This window comes from Coregonus clupeaformis, chromosome 24 (genome assembly GCF_020615455.1).
Source record: "Coregonus clupeaformis isolate EN_2021a chromosome 24, ASM2061545v1, whole genome shotgun sequence".
Lineage (NCBI taxonomy): Eukaryota > Metazoa > Chordata > Actinopteri > Salmoniformes > Salmonidae > Coregonus > Coregonus clupeaformis.
In genome coordinates, this window is record NC_059215.1 from 38,491,722 (window position 1) to 38,507,497 (window position 15,776).

Below are 15,776 nucleotides of genomic sequence, written 5' to 3' on the forward strand. Positions count from 1 at the left end.
GTTGGCTGCTTTTCCTTCACTCTGCTGTCCGACTCATCCCAAACCATCTCAGTTGGGTTGAGGTCGGGGGATTGTGGAGGCCAGGTCATCTGATGCAGCACTCCATCACTCTCCTTCTTTGTAAAATAGCCCTTATACAGCCTGGAGGTGTGTTGGGTCATTGTCCTGTTGAAAAACAAATGATAGTCCTACTAAGCCCAAACCAGATGGGATGGCGTCCAAGCCAAGTCCAATTAAAAATAAATTTTTAAAACTGCATACTAAATAAATGTGACTGGTCAGTTGTGTGAGTCATGGGCTGGGCCCAAGCTCGTAGGGGGCCCAAGAGGCAACATTTTGTAAATCATTTTTTATCCAACCACAGGAGCCAGCTCTCAATGTTCAAAGTACACTAGAGAGCATAATTTAGCCACAGAGGATCAATAGTTTATAAAAAATAACAGTGGATTAAGTTTTATCACAAGCACATACAGGTATCTTCCAAAATGAAGGAAACATCAACATAAAGTGTCTTAAAAGGGTGTTGCGCCACCACGAGCTGCCAGAACAGCTTCAATGCACCTTGGTATAGATTCTACAAGTGGATCTAAACCATGCCAGGAAAATGCACCGCACACACCATTACATATACTTTGTATCCCTTGTTTACTTAAGCGTTTCCTTTATTTTGGCAGTTACTGGTATGACTACAGTCAGGAAGGCCACAGTTTTGGCAGCATATGTGCCAAATAGGCTACAGATTGTTGCGTTGTGGCCAAAGACATATAATCCATAGAAGGGTTTTGTAACATTTTACCCTGGAAATATGACTGTTAAACTCATGGGTACACTAGCAATGGATGCCAGTCCTGACTTGAATGGGGACTGCCATCTATGGATTATATTTCTATGGTTGATTGCAGCTGTAGGTTTGCCTTTTGCAGATTTCAAAATACAATCGCAGGAAAAATGCACAGTTTGGAAAGCATTAGATGAGTCAGTGTGCCACTGGAAATTTTATTTAGTAGCCTATGATATATATACTGTATATACAGTGGTGTGAAAAAGTGTTTGCCCCGTTCCTGATTTCTTATTTGTTTGCATGTTTGTCACACTTAAATATTTCAGATCAAACAAATGTAAATATTAGTCAAAGATAACACAAGTAAACACAAAATGCAGGGGGATTGGAAGTGATGCAGACAATTACATTGATAGAAGATACAATCTATCTGCAATACTAAGCTGATCCACCCCCCCCCAAAAATAAAATAAAAAAAATAAACACAAAATGCAGTTTTGAAATGAAGGTTGTTATTGTTAAGGGAAAACAAAATCCAAACCCACATGGCCCTGTGTGAAAAAGTGATTGCCCCCTACAACCTAATAACTGGTTGGGCCACCCTTAGCAGCAACAACTGCAATCAAGCGTTTGCGATAACTTGCAATGAGTCTTTTACAGCACTGTGGAGGAATTTTGGCCCACTCATCTTTGCAGAATTGTTGTAATTCAGCCACATTGGAGGGTTTTCGAGCATGAACTGCCTTTTTAAGGTCATGCCACAGCATCTCAATAGGATTCAGGTCAGGACTTTGACTAGGCCACTCCTTCAGTCTTCATTGTTTTTCTGCAGCCATTCAGAGGTGTACTTGCTGGTGTGTTTTGGATCATTGTCCTGCTGCAGAACCCAAGTTCGCTTCAGCTTGAGGTCATGAACAGATGGCCGGACATTCTCCTTCAGGATTTTTTGGTAGACAGCAGAATTCATGGTTCCATTTATCACAGCAAGTCTTCCAGGTCCTGAAGCAGCAAAACAGGCCCAAACCATCACACTACCACCACCATATTTTACTGTTGGTATGATGTTCTTTTTCTGAAATGCGGTGTTACTTTTACGCCAGATGTAATGGGGGGACACACCTTCCAAAAACTTCAACTTTTGTCTCGTCAGTCCACAGAGTATTTTCCCAAAGGTCTTGGGGATCATCAATATGTTTTCTGGCAAAAATGAGACGAGCCTTAATGTTATTTTTGCTCAGCAGTGGTTTTCATCTTGGAACTCTGCCATGCAGGCCATTTTTGCCCAGTCTCTTTCTTATGGTGGAGTCATGAACACTGACCTTAACTGAGGCAAGTGAGGCCTGCAGTTCTTTGGATGTTGTTGTGGGGTCTTTTGTGACCTCTTGGATGAGTCGTCGCTGCGCTCTTGGGGTAATTTTGTTCGGCCGGCCACTCCTGGGAAGGTTCACCACTGTTCCATGTTTTCGCCATTTGTGGATAATGGCTCTCACTGTGGTTCGCTGGAGTCCTAAAGCTTTAGAAATGGCTTTATAACCTTTTCCAGACTGATGGATCTCAATTACTTTCTTTCTCATTTGTTCCTGAATTTCTTTGGATCTCGGCATGATGTCTAGCTTTTGAGGATCTTTCGGTCTACTTCACTTTGTCAGGCAGGTCCTATTTAAGTGATTCCTTGATTGAGAACAGGTGTGGCAGTAATCAGGCCTGGGTGTGGCTAGAGGAATTGAACTCAGGTGTGATAAACCACAGTTGAGTTGTGTTATAACAGGGGGGCAAACACTTTTTCACACAGGGCCATGTAGGTTTGGATTTTGTTTTCCCTTAATAATAACAACCTTCATTTCAAAACTGCATTTTGTGTTTACTTGTGTTATCTTTGACTAATATTTAAATTTGTTTGATGATCTGTAGGGATACGAAAACTACACCCCGGGGCCTATGATTTCTTAATCTGTCCCTGCACGCACACAGGCACATAGGCACACACACAGACAGACACACACACACAGACAGACACACACACAAAGAAAACAAGGCAGGGAGGAGATTCTCACCCAGCTCTGTATCTCCCAGACAGGGAGAGAGAGGGAGAGTGGTGTTGGAATTTCTGGAAGTCTTGTTGGGAACCTCCCCATTCTCCCACAAGGCCAGTGGAGAGCTGTGTGTGTACTAGGGGGAGGGAGATTGGGAGGGGAGGAGCACGCACGCATACCTGCCAGGAGCACGCACGCATACACACACACAGAAAGTCTCTGTGGAAAACAGCAGGTGGTGCACTAAATGCATTTTACATCACTACAAAGAAATGTCTCTTTGAAGCTGTTTTTTTCATTGCTTTTGTTTGTTTGGTTGTTTGTTTCACTGGCTGTTGAATCATTGTATTCTCCATCCGGCTAAAATGTGTGGTCAACAAACTGACAAAATTTCATAAACCGTCATGGTAAGAGAGGTGAGGTGAGATCTTTTTTCTTTGTTCAGGATCTTCAAAATGACCATAGGCAGCAGAACCAAAACTAAAGAGCCATAAAACTCTAATCTGTCATTTGTACTCTCCACTTAGAAAATATGAACAAAATATTGATAAGGCCAACAAAACATTGATAAGGCTATCAACACCATAGTTAAAGGTTTGCATAGCTCAAAACATTACATTTAATGAAGTCATTTCGTTCTCATTTTGTGGAATTCTTCATGTTTACATCTTTACAATTTACAATGAATCTATCATGATCCTTTGCCTATCTTTACACTCATCCTGTTCAGAGATCCAAGCTCAAGCTCCTACGGCACAAAGCAGCACACAACACAAACAGGTCCTGACTAGAAATGGGTGTGGAAAAAAACCTTCTTCTTCCAACCAGCATTCTGCTCACCATAAGGCAAACCTTGCTGCCATAACAACCGGAGTGCCGACCTCTTGGGCAGGTGTGCGGGGCAGCGGGTCATGTGACACAGGCTGCACCTAGTAAAACTTGAATTTCGACAATAAACACAACAAACGGTATGTGGGGGCTGACAGGTTTACCCATTATCCAAAAATACCCCTACACACAAGTCACGCTCCACATTCTAGTTCGTCATTATTTTGTCTCTCTATCTACATCTGCCCTTGTTTTATGCTCTAACCTTCTATTTCTTTAATTTGGTCTCATCTCTCCACAGTCGTTCTCTCCTGATGTGAGTATATTCCCAGTCTGTGAGCTGAGCTGAGGAGAGATGTCTGTCTGTTATGTGTTGTGTTGCTGGGCACGCCTCTCCACTGGCTTTGGCTTTGTGTGGGACTCATTGGAGCCGACAGGTGTACATGGGGGAGGTGTGTGTGTGTGTTGGGGGGTACTTCTCTCCTCATTATTGTGTAAAACGTTGATCTCTGGGCATCCTTTAACAGATGCAATAGTCAGGAAGTCAATGCATCCCCCCCCACCCCTCTGAGTACTACTCACCCTTCATCCCCACTTGCACTCCTCCTTCCCCCTAAACTCTCACCACCCTCCTTTCTCCTCCCCTTCCATATCCTTTCTCTTAGTCTACCAGTCATTCCTTCTGCTAGCCTGTCTTTCTCTCTCCCCCTCTCTCCCCCTCTGTCTCACCCTATCCCTCTACCTCCTTCCCTCTGCTGCTCTCCCTCGTTCCGGCTGTCATGAGCGGCAGGTAATGAGGGTTGCCATGGCAGCACGGAGCAGCGTGCGGCATAGAAATACAATTAATGGCTTAATGGGTGGACTGGCGGCCATTGCGAGTGTACCCATAAGAGCAAAACAGGAAGTAAAAGCAGAGAAAAAGCAGAAAGTGTACCCATCAATTTTTGCTGCGATTTGTTGATTCAACTGACATCACAAAAAATACATTCCATTGCATGAGCCACATCAGTTAACATCATTTGAATGAACATTCTACATTACCATGGAAATTATTGTGTCACAGTACCAGGCAGTCATTGCGAGTGTACCCATGAGTTTACCAGTCAAATTGCCAGGGTTAGAGGTTCCAAGCCCGTTCTATTCATTATAATGCTGAGTCTTATTCATTAGCCACCAAATAGGAGAAAACAGACTGAAACAGGGAGGAGCAACCCAAATTTGTCCATTGCAAAGACCTTTACTACAGTGTGTCATAATGAATACGACCCTGCTCTAAAGCTTGTAGAGCTGCATGGCATGCCACTGTGCCAGCTCCAGCAGTCATGCCCTTTACAGGGAGGTCGGAGGAGAGGAATGCACTGGCCCACACCACCATACCATTCTACCTCCAGGAGGTATGACTACTAGGGAAGGACACGTGGGCTGCCTGCCTGCCTACCCACTGTCCCTGTGACTGCCTGAGACACATGATGACGCAACCCCCCCCCCCTACATCCTCGCTCCCATATGGTTGTAGGGCACATCAGCGGCCCGGGACGATAGCGTGTGCGACAGCAGAAACCGGCCTGTACGGATATATGTGGGGCACGGGGGGGTCACAGCAGACAGGACAGGACAGCGGGCACCCCCTCCGGCCAACCCCCCCCTGACTCCCTGCCCGCCTGGCGATAGGATCAAAGTCACAGCACAGGAAGAGAGGGCTAGGGCAAGGCTGCCTGCCCTGCCGCATGCATGCCACACATGACCGAACAAACATACACTATACATACGTACATACATACATATGTACAGGTTACTGATAACATAATGGAAACACTTGAGTAAATGAGGAATACAAAGTATATTGAAAGCAGGTGCTTCCACACAGATGGGAGATTCTGAAGCGGCGCCTGAGACAGTGTTTTCCACCACCATCAACAAAACACCAAATTATGGAATTTCTCATGGAAGAATGGAGTCGCATCCCTCCAATAGAGTTCCAGACACTTGTAGAATCTATGCAAAGGTGCATTGAAGCTGTTCTTGTGGTGGCCCAATGCCCTATTAAGACACTTTATGTTGGTGTTTTCTTTATTTTGGCAGTTTCAGGCAGCCCTCATGCACCCATTCATGCACACATACACATGTAAATACTGAGCATGCATGGGAGGGAATTATGGTCGTAGAGGACAAAGCTCTGATGGATAGCATCCAAGTAAACCAAGGGATAGTCAGAGGCAGCAGGCAACACACACAAACACAACATGTTTTGATATATAGTGTTGATACTGGACCCTGAAAAGAAAGAAACAGAGGTTCATGAAAATGAACAGAATGAAACAACAAAGGGTAGAAAGAAATGTCCTGCTACGTTTTTGACATGATTACAGTGCGAGGCACTGTGTTTACTGTGTCACCATCACAGTTGGGTGTTTATCTATCATTCCATCTACAGTTGAAGTCGGAAATTTACATACACTTAGGTTGGAGTCATTCAAACTCGTTTTTCAACCACTCCACAAATTTCTTGTTAACAAACTATAGTTTTGGCAAGTCGGTTAGGACATTTACTTTGTGCATGACACAAGTAATATTTCCAACAATTGTTTACAGACAGATTATTTCACTTATAATTCACTGTATCACAATTCCAGTGGGTCAGAAGTTTACATACACTAAGTTGAGTGTGCCTTTAAACAGCTTGGAAAATTCCAGAAAATTATGTCATGGCTTTAGAAGCTTCTGATAGGCTAATTGACATCATTTGAGTCAATTGGAGGTGTACCTGTGGATGTATTTCAAGGCCTACCTTCAAAATCAGTTCCTCTTTGCTTGACATCATGGGAAAATCTAAAGAAATCAGCCAAGACCTCAGAAAAAACATTGTAGACCTCCACAAGTCTGGTTCATCCTTGGGAGCAATTTCCAAACGCCTGAAGGTACCACGTTCATCTGTACAAACAATAGTACGCATTTATAAACAACATGGGACCACGCAGCTGTCATACTGCTCAGGAAGGAGACTTGTTCTGTCTCCCAGAGATGAACGTACTTTGGTGCGAAAAGTGCAAATCAATCCCAGAACAGCAGCAAAGGACCTTGTGAAGATGCTGGAGGAAACAGGTACAAAAGTATCTATATCCACAGTAAAACGAGTCCTATATCGACATAACCTGAAAGGCCGCTCAGCAAGGAAGAAGTCACTGCTCCAAAACCGCCATAAGAAAGCCAGACTATGGTTTGCAACTGCACATGGGGACAAAGATCGTACTTTTTGGAGAAATGTCCTCTGGTCTGATGAAACAAAAATAGAACTGTTTGACCATAATGACCATCGTTATGTTTGGAGGAAAAAGGGGGTTGCTTGCAAGCCGAAGAACACCATCCCAACCGTGAAGCAGGGGGGTGGCAGCATCATGCTGTGGGGGTGCTTTGCTGCAGGAGGGACTGGTGCACTTCACAAAATACAGTAAGGGAAAAAAGTATTTGATCCCCTGCTGATTTAGTACGTTTGTCCACTGACAAAGACATGATCAGTCTATAATTTTAATGGTAGGTTTATTTGAACAATGAGAGACAGATTAACAACAAATAAATCCAGAAAAACACATGTCAAAAATGTTATAAATTGATTTGCATTTTAATGAGGGAAATAAGTATTTGACCCCTCTGCAAAACATGACTTAGTACTTCGTGGCAAAACCCTTGTTGGCAATCACAGAGGTCAGACATTTCTTGTAGTTGGCCACCAGGTTTGCACACATCTCAGGAGGGATTTTGTTCCACTCCTCTTTGCAGATCTTCTCCAAGTCATTAAGGTTTCGAGGCTGACGTTTGGCAACTCGAACCTTCAGCTCCCTCCACAGATTTTCTATGGGATTAAGGTCTGGAGACTGGCTAGGCCACTCCAGGAACTTAATGTGCTTCGTCTTGAGCCACTCCTTTGTTGCCTTGGCCGTGTGTTTGGGGGTCATTGTCATGCTGGAATACCCATCCACGACCCATTTTCAATGCCCTGGCTGAGGGAAGGAGGTTCTCACCCAAGATTTGAGGGTACATGGCCCCGTCCATCGTCCCTTTGATGCGGTGAAGTTGTCCTGTCCCCTTAGCAGAAAAACACCCCCAAAGCATAATGTTTCCACCTTCATGTTTAACGGTGGGGATGGTGTTCTTGGGGTCATAGGCAGCATTCCTCCTCCTCCAAACACGCCAAGTTGAGTTGATGCCAAAGAGCTCGATTCTGGTCTCATCTGACCACAACACATTCACCCAGTTCTCCTCTGAATCATTCAGATGTTCATTGGCAAACTTCAGACGGCCCTGTATATGTGCTTACTTGAGCAGGGGGACCTTGCGGGCGCTGCAGGATTTCAGTCCTTCACGGCGTAGTGTGTTACCAATTGTTTTCTTGGTGACTATGGTCCCAGCTGCCTTGAGATCATTGACAAGATCCTCCCGTGTAGTTCTGGGCTGATTCCTCACCGTTCTCATGATCATTGCAACTCCACGAGGTGAGATCTTGCATGGAGCCCCAGGCCGAGGGAGATTGACAGTTATTTTGTGTTTCTTCCATTTGCGAATAATCGCACCAACTGTTGTCACCTTCTCACCAAGCTGCTTGGCGATGGTCTTGTAGCCCATTCCAGCCTTGTGTAGGTCTACAATCTTGTCCCTGACATCCTTGGAGAGCTCTTTGGTCTTGGCCATGGTGGAGAGTTTGGAATCTGATTGATTGATTGCTTCTGTGGACAGGTGTCTTTTATACAGGTAACAAGCTGAGATTAGGAGCACTCCCTTTAAGAGTGTGCTCCTAATTTCAGCTCGTTACCTGTATAAAAGACACCTGGGAGCCAGACATTTTTCTGATTGGGAGGGGGTCAAATACTTATTTCCCTCATTAAAATACAAATCAATTGATAACATTTTTGACATGTGTTTTTCTGGATTTTTTTTTGTTGTTATTCTGTCTCTCACTGTTCATATAAACCTACCATTAAAATTATAGACTGATCATTTCTTGGTCAGTGGGCAAACATACAAAATCAGCAGGGGATCAAATACTATTTTCCCTCACTGTAGATGGCATCATGAGGAAGGAAAATTATGTGGATATATTGAAGCAACATCTCAAGACATCAGTCAGGAAGTTAAAGCTTGGTCGCAAATGGGTCTTCCAAATGGACAATGACCCCAAGCATACTTCCAAAGTTGTGGCTAAATGGCTTAAGGACAACAAAGTCAAGGTATTTGAGTGGCCATCACAAAGCCCTGACCTCAATCCTATATAAAATGTGTGGGCAGGACTGAAAAAGCGTGTGCGAGCAAGGAGGCCTACAAACCTGACTCAGTTACACCAGCTCTGTCAGGAGGAATGGGCCAAAATTCACCCAACTTATTGTGGGAAGCTTGTGGAAGGCTACCCGAAACATTTGACCCAAGTTAAACAATTTCAAGGCAATGCTACCAAATACTAATTGAGTGTATGTAGACTTCTGACCCACTGGGAATGTGATGAAAGAAATAAAACCTGAAATAAATCATTCTCTCTACAATTATTCTGACATTTCACATTCTTAAAATAAAGTGCTGATCCTAACTGACCTAAGACAGGGAATTTTTACTAGGTTTAAATGTCAGGAATTGTGAAAAACTGAGTTTAAATGTATTTGGTTAAGGTATATGTAAACTTCCGACTTCAACTGTATCTACCCATCTCATCTCTCTATCCCTAACTTACTCCATCTCCATGTGTGATTCCTCCCTTAACCCTTCACTCGCTCAATCCTTCTCTCGCTCAATCCCTCTCTCCCAGGCTCCATCCCTTCTCTCTCTCAATCCCTCTCTCCCAGGCTCCATCCCCTTCTCCACCGCACCTCCAGGCCTGTGCTCTCTCCAGCGGCACAGAATAATTGCTGCCTTCCTCCTCTCTTTCCCTCCTATCTCTCTCCATCCCCCCATCTCTCTTTCTGCCTTTCTCTCGCTTTCCTCAACTCCCCCGTCCCGTTCCAAACAGCTCTGTTGCTAGGAGACGCGAGGGGTCGATTCAGTAAACGGCTGCCTGCCCCTCGCCCTGCCAGCCCACCCCACCCCCTCTCCTCTCTTCCTCTCCGGTGGGCGGCTCGGAATGGAGGGATGAAGGGATGAAGGGAGGAGGAGAGCAGCAGTGTGCAGACGGGAGAGTGTGTCCAGCTGCGGAAGCAAGCAGATGCAGCCAACCTGCTTCACTTCCAGGACACACACACGCAGGACAGTTACACACACACACACACACACACACACACACACACACACACACACACACACACGCTCACAAACATGCTCATCAAGAGCACACATGTAGACAGGCCCATAATCACACACACAAACACACAGAAAGCCATCCTTAAAATAACAAAAAACCCAGCTGGTGTGATAACATCAATGATAAAGCATATCCTAACCATACTAACATAAGCAGCCTGGATTTCTATCCACTGAGGTGTGTGTGTGTGTGTGTTTGTGTGCGTGTGCGTGTGCATGTGTGTAGCCCCATGCCTTTGTTTTTTTGCCAACAGTCATCAAGCCCAGATATAGTACTAGTATATACCGCTGCCAATTCCCTAATCATACTCTTTATGCGTCGGGCAACCTCATCATTGTGGTGGGTAGTGGGTACACGCCTCGGAGCAGGGTACGGGCTGCAGGCAGGCGCAGCTGCAGTGGAATGTGGCGCCACAAAGCCGGCGTACGTTGGTGACCTGCTTCTGTTCTGTTCTGTTCTCCCCAGTCAGTCAGAGAGAGAGAGCGACGAGACACGGCACAGAGAGACCTCTTTAAGACGAGCCGTCCCAGAAACACACTACAGATGGGGCTCAGGGAGATAGATAGAGGGGGGTGATAGGGGGATGTAGAGAGAGAGAGGGAGAGAGAGAGAGAGAGAATAGGAGACAGAGAGACGGGGAAGAGGCTGGAGAAAAGGGTTGAGTGTATTGTGTTCACAGCTCTGTGTTATCTCACAGTGAATCTGACAGCCAGTCCCATTTTATGGGCCAATCTTCCCTAAATGGCTGCGTTAGTAAACAACCTGATGTCTGAATTACAGATTAGGGTGCCCACAGGGTGCCCAGCGTGTGTCAGCCAGGGCAAGGCTCTGAGTCTGTCTGTCTGTCTGTCTGTCGTCACAGCTTCCAGAGGGCTGGGTGGCACAGCGTGGTATAGCAGAATGGCTACAGCCGCACTTCTCCTTCCTTCCTTCCCCATCTTACTATCCCCATCCCGTTTTCTGCTCTCATTCTCTAGATGCCCCTGTTCAATCTCCCTTCTCCCTCACCTCTCTCTCTGTCTTTATTTACCCTATCCTGCTCTCTCTATCCCCCCCCCCCCCCCCCACCCCCCACCCCACCCTCTCTCCTCCTCCTCTTCTTCTCTCCAGTTCTGGACGATGCTTCATTATGTTAGCGTTAGTTGGGTTAAGGTGCTGGTGGGCACCTCCTCTGCTCTCTTTCGCAGTCGAGGATTAAAACACTTGACAATCCCAATATCCCTCTCCAGACGCTACAGATCGCTTCTCTATACATCCCCTCATCCTCCCCTCGTCCCTCCTCTCCTCTCCTCACCACCCCAGCGCGCTCACACGCTGCCTGCTATGTTCTATCGCCCGAGTTTCTATGTGCTCATTTCTACCCATACTGTACAACCCAGCAGCAGGAGAAATAAAACGCAACTACAAACATCATGGAATGAATACCCCAGTAGCCAACCTGTTATAGGGACTACCAATAACATCATGGAATGAGTACCCTAGTAGCCAACCTGTTATAGGGACTACCAATAACATCATGGAATGAATACCCCAGTAGCCAACCTGTTATAGGGACTACCAATAGCCATTTACTATATACACACCTGATAGAATATTTCAAACTTATGATGATGATGGAAATGATGGTGGTGATGATGAGAGGTAGTAGTAGTTGTCATAATGGTTGTCGCTATCATCATCAGTGTCATTAACTGTATCGCTACTTGTAGCAAAGCTGCAGAAGTGATACTGTTATTATAATCACTGTTGTCATTACAGCATGCTGTGGGGAGGGAGCGTTGCTTGTTGTGTTGTAATTACCCTGTACAGACAAACAGACCAACAGACAGACAGACAGACTCAAGCCCCAGTCCCAGTGAGGCGCCGTAGCACGGCTAATTATCCACTGGCGTTGGCAGCAAGAGCAGAGAGGGGCACAGTGGGAGGAGGGGGATGGGTGAAGGGGTGTGTAGTGAGGGGGAGGGGGTTGGAGACGCAGTCCTTTGTCCCACAGCAGCATCCTCTCCTGAGAGAGACGGGAGACGGGAGAAAGAGGAGGCATCATGGGGATTCACAAAGCCATGCTCTCTACATCCCTCTATCACCATCTCTCCTCATATCTCTCTAGCTCTCTCAAATCAAATCAAATGTTATTTGTCACATGCGTCGAATACAACAGGTGTATGCTTACTTACAAGCCCTTAACCAACAATGCAGTTTTAAGAAAGAATACCAAAAAAAGATCACACAAAAAAATACAATATAAAATAATATGAAATAAAAGTAACAAATAATTAAAGAGCAGCAGTAAAAATAACAATAGCGAGGCTATATACTGTCAATGTGGGGGGGCACCGGTTAGTCAAGGTAATTTGTACATGTAGGTAGAGATATTGACTATGCATAAATAATAAACAGAGAGTAGCAGCAGTGTAATAGTCTGGGTAGTCATTTGATTAGATGTTAAGGAGTCTTATGGCTTGGGGGTAGAAGCTGTTTAGAAGCCTCTTGGACATAGACTTGGTGCTCCGGTACCGCTTGCCGTGCGGTAGCAGAGAGAGCAGTCTATGACTAGGGTGGCTGGTGTCTTTGACAATTTTTAGGGCCTTCCTCTGACACCGCCTGAAATAGAGATCCTGGATGGCTGGAAGCTTGGCCCCAGTGATGTACTGGGCCGTACGCACTACCCTCTGTAGTGCCTTGCGGTTGGAGGTCGAGCAGTTGCCATACCAGGCGGTGATGCAACCAGTCAGGATGCTCTCGATGGTGCAGCTGTAGAACCTTTTGAGGATCTGAGGACCCATGCCAAATCTTTTCAGTCTCCTTAGTGGGAATAGGTTTTGTCATGCCCTCTTCACGACTGTCTTGGTGTGCTTGGACCATGTTCGTTTGTTGGTGATGTGGACAACAAGGAACTTGAAGCTCTCAACCTGCTCCACTACAGCCCCGTCGATGAGAATGGGGGTGTGCTCAGTCCTCTTCTTTTTCCTGTAGTCCACAATCATCTCCTTTGTCTTGATCACGTTGAGGGAGAGGTTGTTGTCCTGGCACCACACGGCCAGGTCTCTGACCTCCTCCCTATAGGCTGTCTCGTCGTTGTCGGTGATCAGGCCTACCACTGTTGTGTCATTGGCAAACTTATTGATGGTGTTGGAGTCGTGCCTGCCCATGCAGTCATGAGTGAACAGGGAGTACAGGAGGGGACTGAGCACACACCCCTGAGGGGCCCCTGTGTTGAGGATCAGCGTGGCGGATGTGTTGTTACCTACCCTTACCACATGGGGGCGGCCCGTCAGGAAGTCCAGGATCCAGTTGCAGAGGGAGGTGTTCAGTCCCAGGGTCCTTAGCTTAGTGATGAGCTTTGAGGGCACTATGGTGTTGAACGCTGAGCTGTAGTCAATGAATAGCACTCTCTGTCTCCCTCTCGCACCCTGTAGAGCATACTCAGTCAGAACCTACTGAAGACAGAGAGTGAGGGAGAACATTCATTTGTTTGTTCATTCAGTGAGTGACTGAGTGAGTCAGGATGGGTTATGCCCCGTGCACATAGTACAGGTTACATGCAGGGGAATGACAATAGAATGCCAAGGTAACATCCTGTAGAGCAGGATCCTGCAGATATGTGTGTGTACATATGGACGGCCCATTGTCTAATTATGAGGAAACAACACACTCCCTTCAGTTGGCTTATGGAGGTTAGCTAGCTGGGTAATGGAGGGGGAGGAGGTTCAACATTGAGGCCCCAGAGCCAATTAAAAACTGTGTTAATTTCTCCTCCATTGAAAACCAAAAAAGCTGTTCACCATGGCAACTGTGAAAATGCCAGGGGGGAGGTGAGCAGAGCCGTGTTCGCACAAACATCGACTTTGTGTCCAAGACGTAGCGAGCTAGCAGGCAGCTGGGCGACAGACCGCCCCCACAGCTAAGCCACCACACACACACACACACACACACACACACACACACACACTGCCCCATAAATGCAGCGTAACACACACACTGCCCCACAACACACACAGTTACATAGAAGGTACAAGGCCACATCCATAGCACCACACACAAATGGCCCGCCTTGAATTCATACCACATCAACATCAGAATGGTATTTTCTGTGTGTATTAGTGTGTGTGCGTGTGTTTGTGTGCGTGTGTGTGTGTGTGTGCGTGCCTGCCTGCCTGCATGTGTGTTTTGGTACAGAGTTTTGTACAGCTATACCACATCCTTCAACCGGAGGGGTAGTTGCTGACTGGCTGCACCCAGAGACCTCTTAGATTAGGCTGGAAGTGGAAGTGGGTCAGTGTGTGTGTGTGTGTGTGTGTGTGTGTGTACACGCTGTTAGCATCTGTAGAGCTTGGATTGTGCTCGTCTCTAACATAAACAATCACAGAGCAGTGCAGAGCTAACACAGCCAAACAGTGCACTGCAACGGGCCGTACCTATTCGACACAAAACACACAGAGATACGCATTAAACACAGATAAGACCAAGTCAACTGGTGTGTAGACACTGAAAATCTGTCAATTCAGAAAGTGAATTTAAATTGTCTGAGAAAATACATGTAATTTAACCTCCTGAAAAGACAGCATTACTACTACAGCAACAGTAGCAGTAGTGACCAACCTATCCAGCATTGTATGCAGTGTCCAGCTGATGGTCTCTTGATGCTGTCCACCTCTGACCTCAGCTTGGCTCTCTCTGGAGAGGTGCAATATTATCTCTAATGAATCCAGAACACAACTAACTAATCACATTCATTCCTTTCAACTCGGATGGGATGTAATTGCCTTTTTGTTCACTGGCCTTTGATGAAAGCCATCCATTTGGCCTGTCAATGGGTCCTCTGGCCCTGTGTGTGTGTGTAGTATTATATGTTGCTGCAGTGTGTGTGGTTTACTAGACATTTGCCCTAATACGTGCCTCAGTATTTAATAAGTCACATTGAACTGTTAGTGTATAAATTATTTTTCAATATTATATTATAGCTGTTTCAGTATTTCAGTACGCTTCTGTTTCAGTATTTCAGTATGTTTATTTTTCAGTATTTCAGCATGTTTCTGTTGTAGTATTTCAGTATGCTGCTGTTTTAGTATTTAAGTATGATGCTGTTTCAGTATTTCAGTATGTTTCTGTTTTAGTATGTCAGTATGCTGCTGTTTTAGTATTTCAGTATGATGCCGTTTCAATATTTCAGTATGCTGCTGTTTTAGTATTTCAGTATGCTGCTGTTTTAGTATTTCAGTATGCTGCTGTTTCAGTATTCCAGTATGTTTCAGTGTGCTGCTGTTTCAGAACGCTGTTGACAGTTCAGAGACATGACAGTGGACCAACACACTTGTAAAGGGATTACACAGGTTGACTACTGTCACTGGCATGGCAACTGTTTTGTGCAGCCTATCCAAATAGATCTTTCAGCAGAACTGTGTGTTGAGTGTAATTATAAAAAACTATCTTTAAGCACAAAAGTACTTAAAGTTGTATGTCACAGAGTGGAAGAACTTACACAAACATGTGCTCTATAATTTACAGAAAAGGAAGTCCTTGATGCCTTACTTGCAATAGATTCCAAGAACTTGTTTGTGCTGTCCCCATTGCTGGCTCAGTAACCCATATCTTAAATCAAAAATAATTATCAGGAAATATTCAGAAATTATAGAAAACAGCTTATGTGCTGTCACACATACGAGCGGGAATAATAGTGATCTTGATCATTATCGTCCCATCTCCAGGCTTCCATGTCTAGCTAAGATTCTCGAATAAGCAACTTCGCTCTTTTTTATCTGAGCATGGTATTTTGAATATATACTGAACAAAAATATAAACGCAACATGTAAAGTGTTGGTACCATGTTTCATGAGCTGAAATAAAAGATCCCAGA

The 15,776-nt window shown here is 45.3% G+C and overlaps 1 protein-coding gene across 2 annotated transcripts in view; it reads right to left on the reverse strand.

Moving 5' to 3' along the window:
* The window catches only part of LOC121538177 (nucleolar protein 4-like), a 177,620-nt gene that overhangs the window by 136,220 nt on the left and 25,624 nt on the right, over window positions 1-15,776 (reverse strand). The window lies entirely within an intron of this gene.